Below are 17,914 nucleotides of genomic sequence, written 5' to 3' on the forward strand. Positions count from 1 at the left end.
TGGAGGCCGCTTGTGTGGAGGGGGGGAGATGGAGGCCGGGGGTGGGGGGGGTGAGGGGACATGGGGGGGGGGGTGAAGGAGACGGGGTCAAGGGTGGGGGGGGGGGAGGGGTGAAGAGGTGGCGGAGGCAAGGAGAGCGAAGGGAGTCGCTTAAGAAGGAGAGTGTAGATAAACGGAAGGGATGCAATGTACAAGCAGAGAAGAGAATGTCAGGGGAGTGACAATGAGGAAGAATGGGGGAAGCAGACGAAGCAAAAGAGATGGTGTGGAGAAATAAAGTCGTATTAAAAGAAAAAAATGCAAGGAAAGGGAGGTGAGAGAAGTAGGACGAAAATAAGTGGAAGGAGGAGAAAGTGCTTTCACTGTATCAGGAGAAAAAACTGAACCAGTATGACTACAGTACTGCACCTGGAAGAGATACGAGGATGTAGAGCTGGGCGTGGGGACATGTGAAGGAACGTTTCCCCATCACCCTAGGTCTCCGGGGATTGATCGCCGACCCTGCAGGCAGCGAGACAATCGAACCGCTGCCCGGTTTAAGTGGTTGGGCAGAACAAAGTTTAAAAGGCTAATAACGAGAAACAAAACATCATATAGAAACATATTAAAGGTAAAAAAAAATAAACACCAACAAAGAATTCCAAATTATTATCTAAGAGCGAGGAAAATTAAAACAAAAAATAATTTTTTTTTTTTTTTAAAACATAGCATCCAAAGTTAAAGATCAACCCAAAATTTTGCATTACTATGAAAAATATGTGAATAATCAGGATATTTGGCATATGAGTATTAAATGAAACACCTGGGAACTAACCAGAAGGCTCATTGATCACTTTAAAAAAACAAAAACATGCTACTAGAACATCACAGGTTGAGCAAGTAGAGATCATTAATAATAACGAACCTATTAGAGTTTTATGATAATGATAAAACAGGAGATAAAACAATGTTAACTTTTTTGTTTACTATTCCTAGAACCCGCCAAACACTCCGAAACTACGACGTTGGTACAACGTTCGAACAAGCTTTTAACACCTAACCAGTTATAACAACCAATATAGCAAGTTTTAACAACGTTCTAATATGTCAAGCACGTTAAGCTAAGATGTAGAACATTATTACAAGTTGTAACAAGCGGAAAATAGAGACAAGTTTCGGTTTGTGTTTCCAGCGAAGGCATTCACCACTTTATGGTCTTACGTGGCTAGTGACTAACATGAGGCAGAGCAGATTCTCCATTTGTGTAAATTGTAGAATTTGCAGGAATTAGGAGTGGAGAAGCCGCAGCAGCATGGTAATGACAGCATCAAGCACCAAGGCTCGGCCTAAACTACACCATTAGCAGGAAGTCTGTAAATGAGTAGGTGACGAGACAGCACGAATGAGAGGGAGGAGGGGGGGGGGGGGGGAATATGTTAGTATACAAATTACATAAAGTTTTCAGGAAGTTCTCATGCTGTAACCTAAACACTAATAGATCTAAAATTAGTAAAATTAAAAGGACATCAATTCAAGTGACACCCCTGGAAACACAAACCGAAACTGTCGATATTTTCCGCTTGTTACAACTTGTAATAAAGTTGTTATATCTTGGCTTAACGTGTTTATGAACGTATTAGAACGTTGTTACAACTTGCTATATTGGTTGTTATAACTGGTTAGGAAGTGTTAAAACTTGTTCGAACGTTGTACCAACGTCGTAGTTTCGGTGTGTGTTTGGCGGGACGATAAAGACAAAAAGGGGACGTAGATGCCATAAGCAGTAAGCTCCACCACACTGGTTGATACCAGATAGTTGATACTATCTGGTATCAACCAGAACTTCTGTGTTGAATTCTTTTACCATATCGTAGCTCAGTCGATTAAGGCAGAGTCTGGGATCCTCTCGGACGTAGGTTCAAACCCTCGTCACGGCCCTTGTGGATTTGTTCAACAAGCTCCACCCTCCCTCAAGATATTACCTTGGAAACTAACAGTCACTTGAAGAATTGTTTAGATTCCTTTCCTTGGAATTCAACACTTTACCAGAAAAGACAGAGCCTTTTGTCTTTTCAAAGACAAATACAAAATTACTAGTCAAAGCTTTGTTTTGTCTTGTCAGAGCCAGACCTGTTAGAACTGTAACTCATACAACGTATAAAAAAAAAAAAAACACTTGCAACAGTGTAGTTTTTACTCTAAACATTGATAAGGAAAATGTGGTTTCAATAATGTATTCCAAATTTATGACAAAATAACGACAGTCAAGCAGAATAGAGAGCGGTATATGCAGATTGATTTTGTCCTTGATTGTCAAGAAGCTTCCGACACTATCCTTCACAGGAGACTCCTAATCAAACTTAACTTGAGGGAATACCTTCCAATACGAAGCCATGACGTAACAATGAGAGGGAATATTTCAAACTGAGTATATGCAGCGAGTAACAAAAGTTCTTGTATTAGGGTTCATCTTGTAATAGGGACCATCTTATATGACGTAGCTGAGAAAATAAGCACATTCCTAAGAACTGAAGATGCACAACATCACCCTGGACCATAAGCTTAGGAGTACGAGCTACGAGAAAAGGCTACATTGAACATAATTTATGTTAACTGATTACAACAAAATACTCTGACTTTTCATTTTAGACAAAGTCGGACTATTCGGCAGAGAGGTACACAAAGCGACAAAAGAGAAAACTGCGAACACGAATTAGCCACACGAACATTATTAAAACTAATTACAGCATAACAGATAAGTGAATAAATTTAATGTCTGGCGAAGTTGTAGAGGGAACCTCGACATCCAGCTTCAAATGTTACAAGTTTGCAAATGTCAACAGTTCGGAAACCTATAAAAGCTAACTATTAGCTACACAAGCTAGACACCACACAATTAAACCCTTCTATTACTCTATCATACAATCCCAATACATCCCCTCTTCATATGCTCATACATCGCCTAAGATTCACCCAACATACTCCACACGCACCCAGACGTAACATACTCCAATATACACTTAACATACTCCAGTCAGCTGCGCATCACTGCAATTACAAAAGAAATTTGAGAAAAAAAGTATTGATATACAAATTGGAATTCCACAATTCCTTTGCATTTTAATATTTCAGAAAAAATTATCAGAGTTTGATCGCGCGCTCTCATTACGGCGACACAGCGTAGGTTGAAGGAAACTGCAATTACTTGGGAATAAATTCATAATTGAATCCAGGGTTTAGAAACCACATTCAGGTAATATTTATGTACCGTATAATTAATCTCCGAAGTGACTAAGAAAAATACGCTTTATATAGACAGCAATTAAGACGAGATGTGTATTGTTATATACGAATGTTTTAAATGCATTAAAATTCCGAAAGGGCGAAACATCTATGGAATCTACAGTTTTGCCAACATTTATGAATCTAAAACACTTTAAAAACTTTCAAATAAATGTTTTTTTAAAGTTTTCATAAAATAACACATGTTGATATAATTTAATCATTTATTAGCACGAGAGTTTACTGGAGTTGATTATCTCAACGTTACAACCCGCACTGTTGCCAGCTAAAGCCACAGCTCTACGTTATGGTCAACTGTTTTCAACAGTTTAAGTTGACTCCAAACCTATTTGGAGTCCCATTTTAAAGTCCCAAGTTCGCCAATTTTATTCAAACCAGCATTTACCCTATTGTTCCCAAACAGGAAAAGGTGTAGAAAGCTCCCACTAACACCTCATGATTCTATAAGTTTTGACGATTCCAGTTTACCAAAATAATCATGTTATTACATGCGAACATATTGAGACCATGGAATAGGATCGTACTCTCATCCTTTTTGTAAATGGGACCCCCACCCTTTTCATTACAGATAACGAGGCTGACCAGTTAACCGAATCTCTCACTAAAGTATATACCCATAATGCAATTACAAGTTCATCTTTCTCGTCTCGTATATTATTTCAACACGGCTTCCTGGGAGTGATATTTGCTGAACCATGCTAATGGGAAGAGGAAATCGCGACCAAACATGTCATTGGAAAACAGAATAAGTTGCAAGCAGGCACATGGCGAGGCCGCCCCCCTCCTCCCCCCGCACCGAGGTAAAACTAAATCAAGTTTTTTTATTTGGTCAGATACATTGCAATCGAGCTTACTTTATGAGGTAGTAAGCTTAGTTCTAATCCAGTGTCTGCTTTGGTGGAGAAAGTTCTTTCCAAAATAGGCGGCGCTTCTTAAAAAAAAAAAAAAAAAAAAAAAATCCTTCGAAAATATATACCGTACTGCTGAAGTATATTGAAAAGACTTATGCAATCTAAAATAACACACTTTTGGGATTTCCAAGAACGTAAAAAAAAAAAAAACGAATTAAAGTTGGGGAAAGAAGCTATCTGAGGATGTAGGTTGGTAGAACTATGAAGCCCCTCCCCCCCCACCATTGCCCAGAATCTTATTCTTACAGTTTTCAGTGACTACACCGAAGCTAAACAACTGAAAGCTATTCTTTCAAACAACTCGTGGATTAGGTCTGTTTAAATTTGATAAAAGTGTCCGAGGAGCTTTTTTTTCAAAATGTTAGAAATGCAATTCAAGTATATGCTAATTGACATGTGCTATGGTTAACTCTTATCTTTAGGGAAAAAAATCAGGTTTTATGCTTTCAAAAAAATAAGAAAAATAGTCGATATACACATTATATCGGTTACTTTGAATCTTTTAAGTTTATCGGGGAAAGCTGTGCAAGGGTTTGCAAATAGACACAAACACTTTGCACTGTTTGCAATAATAAAAGGAAGAGATTTCAAACCACTATTTTACCAAGTCGCAAAAATTCTAAAATTTATTCCAGTAACTGTAGTAACGTCTACATGTACTAACTTCTGAAGAAATTGGGACAAGGCAGGCTATATATTTGCACACAAGTTCAGTTCGTCCTCACAGTAAAGGGTAAATGCTTAATTAAAGGCACAAAGCCTCCTTTATAAAGGAAACCCGTTAACTGTTACGTCATCTGATGACGTAACTTTGCTTGAACAGCAGGTCAGGGCATGTGGGTGGGCAGAGCAGGTCAGGGCATGTGGGTGGGCAGGGCAGGTCAGGGCATGTGAGTGGGCAGGGCAGGGCAGGGCGTGTGAATACTTCGTTCAAGTGCTTCACATACAAATAATTGCCATCAGGACCTAAACTGGGTTTAACTGTAAATCATGTTCTAATATATATTCATATTTAAAAAATGCCGAGTTGAAAAACACACGTTATTAAATTAAATAACGCACGTTTGTGTGGGGAATTTTACCCACTATATATTATTATCTAAGAAATGTATTATTTCTATCTCATATCTAAATCATAATCAGAGGCCCGAGACTGTTCAACACGCTTCCACTACACATAAGGGGCATAACTGGCAAACCCCTCACAGTGTTCAAGAGAACTGGACAAGCACCTCCAAAGGATACCTGATCAACCAGGCTGTGACTCATACGTCAGGCTGCGAGCAGCCGCGTCTAACAGCCTGGTTGATCAGTCCAGCAACCAGGAGGCCTGGTCGACGACCGAGCCGCGGGGACACTAAGCCCCGGAAGCACCTCAAGGTAGCCTCAAGGTATAACGAAATCATTTTAGAATCATATCAGAATCACTACAGGTTTATTATACATCTGGATCCTAGATGGCAGTGCCACTATGATCATGTACAGCCATAGAGCCGATGGTGCCTTCGTGACTTGGGGCATGATTTCTCAAAGTTTTAGAAGCTTCGAGAAGAATATCTTAATTAAAACACTATTGGAACATTCAATCGATTTCCGGTCAGGATTAAATCAAATCCTTAATAAGAATCAATAGTACTAGCAAGTACTCCTTATAATCTTTAAATCTTATATCTAATTATATTATAATATCTTATCTCAATCATGTCTAAACAATAAAAAAAAATCAATATTCATTGAAAGCCACCCTTTCTAGGCAGAAGGTGGAACCAAACTCGGGAGTGAAGCGACCTACGGAGGCGCCCTGGGCAGAAAGTGTTTGTTTACAAAACAGTGACAACGTGTGACGGTGCCTTGCGAACAGTATTTTGTAAAGGACACCATAATAACATCTTTGTCACCAGTGATTACTCTCTAGAATTCAGGGAGTACCTGGACAGTATCTACAAGGAAAAATTCCTAGTATTTTATCTGAATAAGAATTTAGAGTGGAACTCACTCACCACGTGATGCCGCTACCACCTCCACCATCACCTATCTTACCCTACTGCAAACGCAATTAAGGACATAATCAATTAGCAACACTACTAGAATAATAAACAGCACATCTGTGAAATAAAATAAAGTGCCCAAAATCTCTACAAGAGTGTTATCAGTCTGGCCACTTGTCAGACGGCACCCGGCACTCAAACATAAGTATATTTGAGTGTTTGTGTGTGTTAATTGGCCAATTGCATGCTTGTATGACCGTAATATATCCAATAAGTCTGTTTGTCGTTACAGGGTGAGGCAACGACTCATATTTCAGAAAGTTGATTAATATTGAGGTGACAACCTTTTCTGAGTAACCAGACACTCGTGAGGTACACTCCCTTATGAGTGTCCCTTGTCTCAGAAAAGTCAAGTCAAGACCAACTGAATCTCTTCATATAAATTTAATATCTGAATATAATTCATCATTCATTGAGTTAACAATTGCTTACTTAGTTATTATAAGTTTATCATCATTGAATTTAAACTCTTATATTTAGGTAACAGTACTTAAACTACATTTAAGGTCATTTCATTGCATATTCATACAATACATCTACAATATAAATTGTTGCATTTATTAGTACATGAATATTAGCTGTTACAGTTATGATGCTAGGCTGGACTGTGTACATGTTTAGAACCTTGATTTAAACAGAACCAGTGTTCAGTTATAGAACTGAATTTATTAAATCTTATCCTTGTATTAACAATACAAGCTGATGTGTGAAACTTGTCTGCAGGTGGATTGTGGATCTTCAATCCACTTATCCATTCATCCTTAGGGACCCCACCTGCCCCTTACAGCCCACAGTCTGTCATTAAGAAAAGAGGAGCTAGGATTTATGACCCTAGCTAGAGACTTTAGTCAAATTAATTTTGAATACAGTAATTTTTAATTTAGTACAGAACAAGTCTTTAGTAGCTCTCCTTATATATCTATCCCGACAGTTTTTCCCACATTTGGGGTCTGTCACTGGTGTGACGACCCTAGCCTGCGGACGAGTTGCTGAGGCATCCCAAGGAAAAGTCTAGCCTCGTGTCTAAAGTTTAAGACCTGCTTACCTTCTTACTATCAATGGGCTAAGAACTATTGCCAATTATATACAAAAATGTGCGTGTCTTATTTTCGTGATATAATTGAACACATAAATTTTAATATACAAAGAGAAAATATTAATATTTGGTGTGTTGATAATGCTAAAGCTCTAAAAAAGCTTGGAAGAGGGAAGTATAATGAAACAAGTGAACATGGAAATATTTTTCAATCCATATTCAATAAAAATGATGCACGTGTTGTTTATCTCGAAAACATGCAAAATACGTTTAAACAATTTTACAAACATATCCATAAATAAATATGATTGGCAGAGAATTCCTTTGAACACTGATGTGTCACGTTAAAACCGAGTTTGAAACAGATTAATTGGCGTGACCAGCGATCGTTCATTTAAATCAAAGTAGTTGGAAATTACTCTTGGAAATTGAACAAAGCTCAATTCCCTCAAATAGCAACAAACTTGCAATCCTCGGACAGTGTTGCCTTATCTGTACTCAACCCGTCCTAGGGCAATATTCCATCCTTGGGTTGACCCTAAGAACGCATTCATTAATGTTAACATTCTGCTCATTCAAAATAGGAATTTTCTCCAACCAATAAACATTATTTTATATTAGCATATGGTGCATATGTAGGCCTACGTTAGGCTAGTATTTAGGTCCGGTTGGCAACTGTTTGTAATATCTGAATGAAGCATTAATAAGAGTTACAATTCAAACATGAGTTGTCATCGAAGCACTCCTGAAGCGATAGAGCGCCATCAGTTGAGAGTCGTGTGTAAAGAGTTTTCCCCATACATAAACGAAGCTTAAAGACTGTTTGGTCTTTGCTGAAGGTCTGATACTGAAACGTTGGTCTGCAAGTGTTGTACGAGCTCGCGTTCACAAGACTCGTTAATTAATTAGAAATCAATAATGAGACAACCGACTATTTGGATACAATTGTGTTGCTTACTCATTTTTTCTTGAAATAAATTTAGCGTCAGATCGAGGCCAAACACCTCATTAGAAGTCTTGATTACATTTTTATTGAATTTTTATAGTACGTTATAAGTCGTTTCCTGATACACTATATCAAATAATTGCTAGTTCTCAAAAAATAATGGCTAATTAGCACACATACAGCCCATCGTCCTGTTTTGGTAGTACTTATAGTAACGATAAGGACCATAGTATATATACCGACGCATAATACAACAAAATTAGAACGTAGAAATCTGAACTATTGAGTTGGACAAACTGGAAAACTATTTTTTTTTACTTGTGTTGCTTTGACAAACTAAACTAACCTATCCTAACCTCCCTAGCCATAATAAACGATATCCGAGGCCTAATATAGTACACATGTGTGCTATACTAGGCCTAGGAAAATTTATGTTTGTGTTTTAGCTTCATTTACTTGAAAAAAAGTTCCTTACTAGTCAGTATAACTACTATCTAAAAGCTAAGTACGAATTCTGACTATTGACGATGGTGACAATAGGAACTACCTAAACAGGAGGATGGGTTGAGGAAATATTAGTGGATTAATTAAAACTTTTATACTGTGGATTTCATGCCAACATTTATACAACATATAACATTATACATTCTTCATGGAATTGTTCTTTCCTATTACCTATGTTTCATTAACTATATTCGTAAATTTTTTATTTATTATATAGTAAATTATTATATCTTTCATATAATATTCTTTTTTACTGACTTATCCAAAAAGGTCTATTTTCTTGTTATCTAAAGAGATTGTAATATAAAAAAACAAATTTTCTTATATATTTTAATAATAATATTAAATGTTTTTTTGGATCTCTAATATCCGTAAAATTTAATTAGCGATGCAAAAAAGCATTAAACATGATCAGTCAATTTCAGAAACAATTCCAACTCACTAATTCCTCAAGTGCCCGAACCACTAACTAGTTATACCATGAAGACTTCTTTACCTCGAAAATATGTATATGAACTAATATATCACTAATATACAACTTCTTATACCCTATCTTACCTTGAGGTTACCTTGAGGTGATTTCGAGGCTCAGCGTCCCCGCGGCCCGGTCATCGACCAGGCCTCCTTGTTGCTGGACTGGTCAACCAGGCTGTTAGACGGGCTGCTCGCAGCCTAACGTATGAGTCACAGCCTGGTTGATCAGGTATCCTCGGAGGTGCTTATCGAGTTCTCAAACACTGAGGGGTCGGTCAATTATACCCCTTATGTGTGGAAGCGTGTTGAACAGTCTCGGGCCTTTGATGTTGATAGAGTTCTCTCTCAGTGTACGTGTTGCACCTCTGCTTTTCAACGGGGGTATTCTGCACATCCTGCCACACCACCTGGTCTCATGTGATGTTATTTCTGTGTGTAGGTTTGGGAGCAGTCCCTCTACTATTTTTCCACGTAAATTATTATGTATCTCTCCCGCCTGCGCTCAAGAGAATACAGATTTAGGCTCTTTAGTCGGTCCCAATAGTTTAGATGTTTTACCGAGTGGATTCTAGCAGTAAAGGATCTCTGCACGCTCTCTAGGTCAGCAATTTCTCCAGCTATGGAAGGGGCGGTCATTGTGCAGCAGTATTCCACTCTAGAGAGCACTAGCGTCTTGAAGAGTATCATTGGTATAGCATCTCTTAGTGTGAAAGGTTCTTGTTATCCAACCTGTCATTTTTCTTGCAGTTGTGACAGCTACTTTATTGTGTACTTTATATGTAAGGTCTTCAGACATGAGTACACCCAAATCCTTTACATTACCTTTTCGTTCTATGTTATGATTTAACTGAGTTTTGTACGTGGTTTCCGTTTTTATATTTTCATTTTTTCCATAGCGCCTGAGCTTGAACTTATCTTCGTTAAACACCATATTATTTTCTGTAGCCCATAGAAAGACCTGATCTACATCTGACTGGAGGTTTGCCGTGTCCTCTATGTTGTCTATTCTCAAAAATGATAGTGTCATCTGCAAAGGATGATACAGTACTATAGGTTGTGTCCTTGTCTATGTCCGATATGAGGATGAAAAAAAGTACTGGAGCAAGCACAGTACCCTCGGGGACTGAGCTCTTCAGGGTTGATGGACCAGATTTGATTTTGTTCACATTTACACACTGGGTTCTGTTAGTCAGGAAATTGTAGATCCATCCGCCAATTTTTCCGGTAATTCCTTTTGAACGCATTTTATGTGCAATAACACCATGGTCACATTTGTCGAAGGCTTTTGCGAAATCTGTGTAAATTTACATCAGCGTTTTGTTTGTCTTCCATTGCATCTAGTGCCATGACATAGTGGTCCTGCAACTGTGATAGGCAAGAATGCCCTGTTCTGAAACCATGTTGTTCGGGGTTATGGAAATGCTGTGATTTAATGTATTTTGTGATCTTACTACTTAGCACGTACTCAAAGATTTTTATGATGTATGATGTTAGTGCTATCGGTCTAATTTTTTGCCTCTGCCTTATTTCCTCCTTTATGAAGTGGTGCTTTCTCTGCATTTTTCAGTATGTTAGGGATAATGCCAGTATCAAGGCTTTGTCTCCAAAGAATGTGAAGGGCCTGGGATAGTGTTTTTTTTACAGTTCTTCATGAATATAGTTCCAAGAATCAGGGCCTGGTGCAGAGTGCACAGACATACTGTCTGTGGCTTCTTCAAAATCCAGTGGGGGATAGGGTGACATCTGATATATGATTTGATGTTGGTATTATATCCATGAAAAATTTATTTTGGTTATCAATCATTAGTGTGATGAGTGGCTCGCTGAAAACAGTCATACTGATTCCTCAGTATTTTGCTCATTTCTTTGTTGTCATCAGTGAAAGCTCCATCTCCCTTTCGCAGGGGCTCGATACTAGAAGTGGTTTTTGATCTTGATTTTGCGCAAGAGAAAAAATACTTGGGATTTCTTTATTTCACTGATGGCCTTTTGCTCTCTTTGCCTCTCCTGGGTTTTGTATGATTCTTGTCGCTCTAGTTCAATTGTCTAGGTCTCTACCTAACCACCTTCGCAGTTCTTGAGATAGGGCGCGACTCTCAAGTTGTTCCGCGATTCGTTTTCTTCGCCTATAGAGGCAATGACGTTCCGGTTCCAATCTACATCTCTTCCTCTTTTTTCTTAGGAATATGCTGTTTGAGCATATTTCTAGTGCTTCTGAGCTTATTTTTTTTCCAGGGACTGGTTTAGATTTGTATTTTCTAGCTGTTCTTCCCAGCTTATTTCTGTGAAGTCTTGGTTTATTTGCTCCCAGTTTATCTGTTTATTATTGAAGTTGAATCTGCTGAAATCTCCTCCACAGGGATTCGGGACTGGTTTTGAAGGTCTATTCCCCATGCTTGTCAGAACTTCAATTGTGATCCGAGTAACAGGTATTTGTAATCACTATGTTCCTGATCAATTCATCATTATTAGTGAAAATGAGTTCCAGCGTGTTCTCCTTCCTAGTTGGTTCTTCTATTTGCTGGTTTAAGGTAAACCTGTCGCACATCAGTTGCAGGTCATTTGCATGTGACTTCGTTTAGGCTACGTCCCGGAATTCTCTGATATAACTATTAGCTAGGGTTTCCATTTCAGGTGCCGTAGGTTGAAGTCCCCAAGCAGGATCATGTTTGGGGCTGGATATTTGAGTTTTTTTTAGCAGTGTTCTATTTTCATTAGTTGGTCTTTAAACTGCTGCTGATTTGCCTCCCGTGACTTATATACAAGGACAATAACTACATTTAACATCTCTATTTTGATTATCAGCACTTCCATCATATCGTTTGTGGAGTTTAGCAGCTAAGTGCAGATGAGCATGTCCCCGATGTACAGGCTGCCCCCACTCTGAAGTCTGTTTCCTGTCTCGCATGAAAAGATTGTACTCTGAAATCTATATTTCACCATGGTAGTCCTTAGTGTGAGTTTCCGTTACGCCTGCAAACACTGCATTTGCCTCATGTAAGAGGCCATCTATTAAGTGCACTTTGTTACATTTGTGTGCTTTTATACACTGAATGTTGGCAAATAAAAATCTTATGTTTGTGGAAGTGCTGGATGCTTTACTTGGTGTTAATATCTGATGCTCTGGTAAGGAGGCCACTGTGTTTGCGTCCTCTCTAGCATTTGACCGAGTTGAGGCGGTGAGGCGTTGTCCTGGTTCAGATGGTCTATCAGGCTTGGAGGCGTCGTCTTCACTATGATGTTGATAAACCTTACCGTTCTTTTAGCTGTTGTCCATTGGTTTTGATGGTACGATGTTGAATCTTCGTTTAAAATATTCGCACGAGAGGAACCGGTGGCTGAACGGACAAAACACTGGACGGGGGATCCTGTGGTTTCTGGTTCGATCCCGGGCGCCGACGAGAAACAATGGGCAGAGTTTCTTTCACTCTGATGCCCCTGTAACCTAGCAGTAAATAGGTACCTGGGAGTTAGTCAGCTTTCACGGGCTGCTTCCTGGGGGTGGAGGCCTGGTCGAAGACCGGGCCGCGGGACACTAAGCCCCGAAATCATCTTAAGAATCATCAAGATAACGACAGTGGCGGTATCGTAGTTCCTTCTGGGTCTTCAGTGAAATTCGAGATGTCGATTTGCGTCATCTTATCCATTCCGAAGATTGGGTCCGATGTAATTGATTTTCAGGACGGTGAGGTCTATGTAGCGTTCACTGTGGAGTAATGGACGAACATGGGGTGAGGAAACCTGGCGTTGTTCTTGTTTTTGATGAACCGGTTGCATTCTAAGGCCAGGGGTTTTCTAGTGTTGCTGTTGCCACAGAAGTCTTCGTCGTTGGAGATGGAGAGGCAGTAACAGGGTTTGTTCTTGTGTGCACCACGTCCAGTTTGTACTCGTTCGAAGTAGGTGATTTCCAGCTCGTCGTCGTCAAGCTCTTCGTTATCTGCAAGTTCCTCTTTCTGGTGCTGATGCTTGCTGGGATGGTGTTATAGCTGGGACGTGTGCGTTGGTGCTGCTTCAGATGTCACAGGTGGTGTGGCTGGTTGTAGATCTGATTCTGATGCAAACACCTGTTGGTGTTTTTTTCCTTTTCGCCTTTCTCATACGCCTGCTGGAGGCAGGTGCTGAGATTTCCATTGGTTGTAGGGTTGACTGGTCTTGGGTGGAGGTGGACTTGGGTGGATGTTGATGCCTGGGTAACAGGTGTTGGGTCCGGCTCAGGGGGAGGTGGTAGCGGTATGGCTACTGTTGCTGGTGATGTTGGAAGTTGGTCTGTTTGGGTTGCAACTGCGTTTTGAGGTTGTAGCAGGTCCGCTGGTCTTGACATCGTAGGTAGATTGTTCTGAGCGAGCAGCATGTTCAGTACTCTCACGTATCTGCCGAGGTCTGTTCCTGCCGCCTTCTCAGCTACACTGCTCAGAGATGGGATGAGGCCGCTGATTGGTTGCCTGGAGAGTTGACTGGCTGGGCTGCAGTCATCTGTAGTCCTTGGTCCCCACTGGGGGGGGGGGAGTCTGGCCTGGTGCGGACGTCTGTGTAGCAGAAGCGTTGGGAAACACTGGGAACGACGTAGCCTGGATATTGAAGCTCGCCGGCTGATTGATTGTTGGGTTGCTGTTTTCTTGATTTCATCAAGTCGTACTGGGCAGTCCATGGAGACGGCAGGTGTGAGCTCCTCCACAATTGAGAGAATTTGCTGGGTGACTGGCAGGATTTGAAGTGAGGATCTTGTGTGTAAATGCTGCACTTTGCCTCTGCTTGTGTGCAATTCCTGGTATCGTGGTCGTATTTAAAACATTGGCGTACGATGTAGTAATTGTCCTTATTGATAGTGTCAGGTGTAATAGAAATATTCGAAGTATCTGAATCCATTTTCCACAGCCTGGGTCGCTGCAGCAGCTGTTGTGAAGGTGACCTTGAGAGAAGGCCTTGAGCTGTCGTCGTTCTTGATGACTTTGACTTTAGCTGCAGCCAGAGCAGGGTTCCTGGAGTTGATGCTATCAAGTATGGTGTCAGGGTCTCGGAGTGGCGATGTAGACAGCTCCTGTGGCTGACGAAGATGGTTCAGTTCAGCCAAGTAGCGTCGGGTTGGAGTGATGATCAGGTTGGAGTTACGTGGGGCGTCCTGGTGTAAACAGTTGCTCCAGAGCCTCCTCGCTGGAATGGAGAAGTACAGCGCCGTCGGCATCGTCTCGGATGTCCAATGGAACTGCATTCGTGATGGACGATTTTCCTTGGTAATTCGGGTTCAGTGTATCTGGTTTCGTCACGAAACCGGACCTTGATGTGGTAGATCATGATGGTGAATCAATGACTACCGCATCACTTAAGATTGCCTACCATCTCTTCTCGGTATATAGTACCAAGATGGGACTGGGGTGTGACAATCTAGAATGAAGCTAATCTTCTGCTCAGTTGTTTTTTACCACGAAGGTTACCTAATGAAGGCTAATGGAGGGAGGGGGGGGAGGTAACTTTGACAAGCCGCCGGCTTCCTGTCCGCATGGCTACTAGGGTTAGTGGCCCTCGAGTAAATCAGATTTAAAAGCTTTATCAACGTTTAATTCATTAATTATATGCACTCACATTCATGCAGTACGCGCATTCGTCACATTCATGCAGTACGCGCATTCGTCACATTCATGCAGTACGCGCATTCGTCACATTCATGCAGTACACGCATTCGTCACATTCATGCAGTACGCGCATTCGTAAGTCACTCATTATGGGCATTCATAATTCATTCATTACGCGCATTCATAATTCATTACATTCATTCATTACGCGCATTCATAATTCATTACATTTATTCATTACGCGCATTCATAATTCATTACATTCATTCATAATTCATTATAGTTATTCATAATGAATTCATTTTCATTATATGCATTCGTTATATTCATGCATCATTTTCACAATTCATGTCATTCACACTTCATTCATCCACAATTCATAATTCATTCACAATTCATTCGTCATATTCATTCGCAATTCGTCATATTCATTCGTCATTCATTCAGAATTCATTCATTCACCATTCATTCATTATATTCATTATTCAAAATATGTATTCATTAGTCAAAATATTCAATCAATATTATACTATTCATTATTGCTTTGTTACTCTCACCGTAGTCACCAAATTTGTCACCACCGTACTCTCACTAAATGTTTAATTATATTACTTTTCACAGCATTGATACGCCTTAAAAATCGTTGACAACAAAGTACCAAATTAGCTTGCCATTACCAGATACCATACGTCCTGTGGCTTTATATATGTTAAGGCAGGAACTTGCTAACGCTACGTATACAGAGCTTTTCACGATATTAAAATTTACATGTAGAACATCCTTCGTTATTCAATTATAATATTCTTAATGTTCCTCATTGCACGATGCGAATTGAGGCCCAAGTAAAACTTTACGATATAATGAGTCGAGTCAATTTAATACGTCAGAGGCGTGTAGAGTACGTGATGTTAACGCCTATGGGAAAAAATGAGGAGCTTTAACGTCTTTGTGACCAATAAAATGGTTTTTGAAATTTCTTCAAAACTGCTTAACTGCGAACGCTGTTTTGTAATTTATAATACGAAGTTAGAAACAAGAATACCAAGGAAAGAGAAGGGAATGGAAACGTACCTGAAATTGTGATGATTTTTGTCCCTCGAGGAGCTGTGGAACAACACCTACCTGTAATGGCATGAACACTCATTATCATATGCTTCACATGACACCTTCATATTGACCAAGCATCACACAATAACTACACGAATGATCAAAATGTAATCCATATACAAGCAGCGCAGGTGAAGGTATTATTTTGAGGACAAAGGTATTCTTACCTTATCTTGAAGGGCGATAGGGCGTTGGGGTACCTCGTCTAGGGAGGCGAGGCAGTAGCCAAGTGCGCACGCATTTTCTGTCTCATCAGCAATAGCTAGTTTCAACTGCGATTTCTAACAGGGCACTCAACTCATGAGTAAATATTAGTCACGCAAAATTGTTTCAACATTGCCCGTCCTAATTTTCAGTTTATAAGCACAATGCACGTTAAAGAGTCTTGTTAGACAAGGAACATATATAAAGTACCGGGGCGCCGTTAATAATCTGGTAGTAACACTCTGAAGTCAATGTAGTCGCGACCCGTTGTTGTAACTTCCTCGCAGAGTCCGAACACATGTTTAAGTTTTTCTTATATGGAAGTAGCCGCGAAAATTGTGCCAGCACGCACCTCACCTCACCACCTCCGTCACCAACCTTACCTAGTACTATAATGAGCTCGCCGGCGACAGTGAAGGGCTGAGAATGTTAGCTCAGAGTCTCGAACGAACTCGTTCATGGACCTCCACGAAGCCAAGTAGTGTCTTATATCAATATATTCATCCTCAAAATAGTAACATAATCCTTCTCTTACTTCAATGCTTGAAACATTCTCCAGCCAAACACTTACATGCAAACAATTCAACCCGTTCTCACCAACAAAGGCCAACTGCTCGTTAATCCAGCCGCCAAACCTCGCCTCTTTATGAATGCAAAACGCTATACACACGACTCACAAGTGATGACGTATGTGTTTGTCTCGAGCGGGACTTCGTTTACACCCTCTGCTCGAATGGCCGCTCCATAACGGCTTCATCCCCACGACTACAGCACCAGTAATGACCATTAGAATCACCTTACCTAACCAAACTTATGCCTAACTATTCAGCACATTATAGTATGCAATATTATTACTATTTCCTTATATTCGAGTAAAAGATTGGAATAATTACTTTGGGAGTCAGTCACTGCGCCCTTGACGAGAACCACAGCGTGAACTACCATAGCCTCAGGGTATCCAATCTTGAGGCTGCACTCGTCTAAACTGCTGCTATACCTAGAAAAGTATTTGTAAAAAAAAAAAAATAATAATCGCATTGCATTAATAAAAAGTGCTTTTTCTCTAGTTAATGTTATTATATGTTACAGTGCTGTGGATAGTTAGACCAAGGGAAGACTATTTTAAGTGTCTTGGTTCTGTTGACAATTGTTTCAACCCATCGTTCAGTCCCACTCTTCCAAGACAGGACCGACCTTAACAACGCATTCAGCTATTTTAACAAACTTGGAATTAGTTTAACAAACCTGGATTTTTTTTTTTAGCTTAAATTAATTTTATTATAATTGAGATGTGTTCATAGTTGTAACATTAACTGAGGTTAATGAGGTTAATTCGAATATAAAAATGAGATGAAGTACTGTCCGCTGAAAGTTTGAACGTAAGCAGCTGTGCGAATTATGTAAAGTATTTTTTTCAGTCTTAGGCTCAATTAGTGAGCATTTGAACAATGTTATTGCTGGAGGATAAGTTGCCTGAGAATTGGTTGTTCAACCTCCCAATCTTAAAACATTCACCAAATGTTCGGTAATCCAACATTCCCCTCTTGTTCATGTCAGTGAAATAACTAGAGAGTTCAAACGTTCCTTGCGTTTGAGTTCAAACCCTTCTTGCAAAGGCTTTGAGGTGCAGTTCGAACATAAAAAAGATGCAAATCCCTTTTCAAGAAATGTTAGCAAACATGTTTAGTTATTTTTCATTGACATAAAGAAAAGGTGTACGTTGGATTATATACAAATTATTCTGAATAGAACTATAACACCTCTCTTAACCTACCATCATGTCAACTGTACACAAAACTGTAATATATAAATATAAGAATGATTTACGTAAT

General features: G+C 39.8%; 1 protein-coding gene across 1 annotated transcript in view; it reads right to left on the minus strand.

Moving 5' to 3' along the window:
- The window catches only part of LOC123756342 (nose resistant to fluoxetine protein 6), a 223,512-nt gene extending 207,034 nt beyond the window's left edge, over positions 1-16,478 (minus strand). Inside the window, exon 1 of the mRNA XM_069331343.1 lies at positions 16,046-16,478. The gene's annotated coding sequence lies outside the window, so the exon portion shown is untranslated. The remainder of the gene's footprint in view (positions 1-16,045) is intronic.
- Between the last annotated feature and the right edge of the window lie 1,436 nt (positions 16,479-17,914).

This window comes from Procambarus clarkii, chromosome 25 (assembly GCF_040958095.1).
Source record: "Procambarus clarkii isolate CNS0578487 chromosome 25, FALCON_Pclarkii_2.0, whole genome shotgun sequence".
Taxonomy (NCBI): domain Eukaryota; kingdom Metazoa; phylum Arthropoda; class Malacostraca; order Decapoda; family Cambaridae; genus Procambarus; species Procambarus clarkii.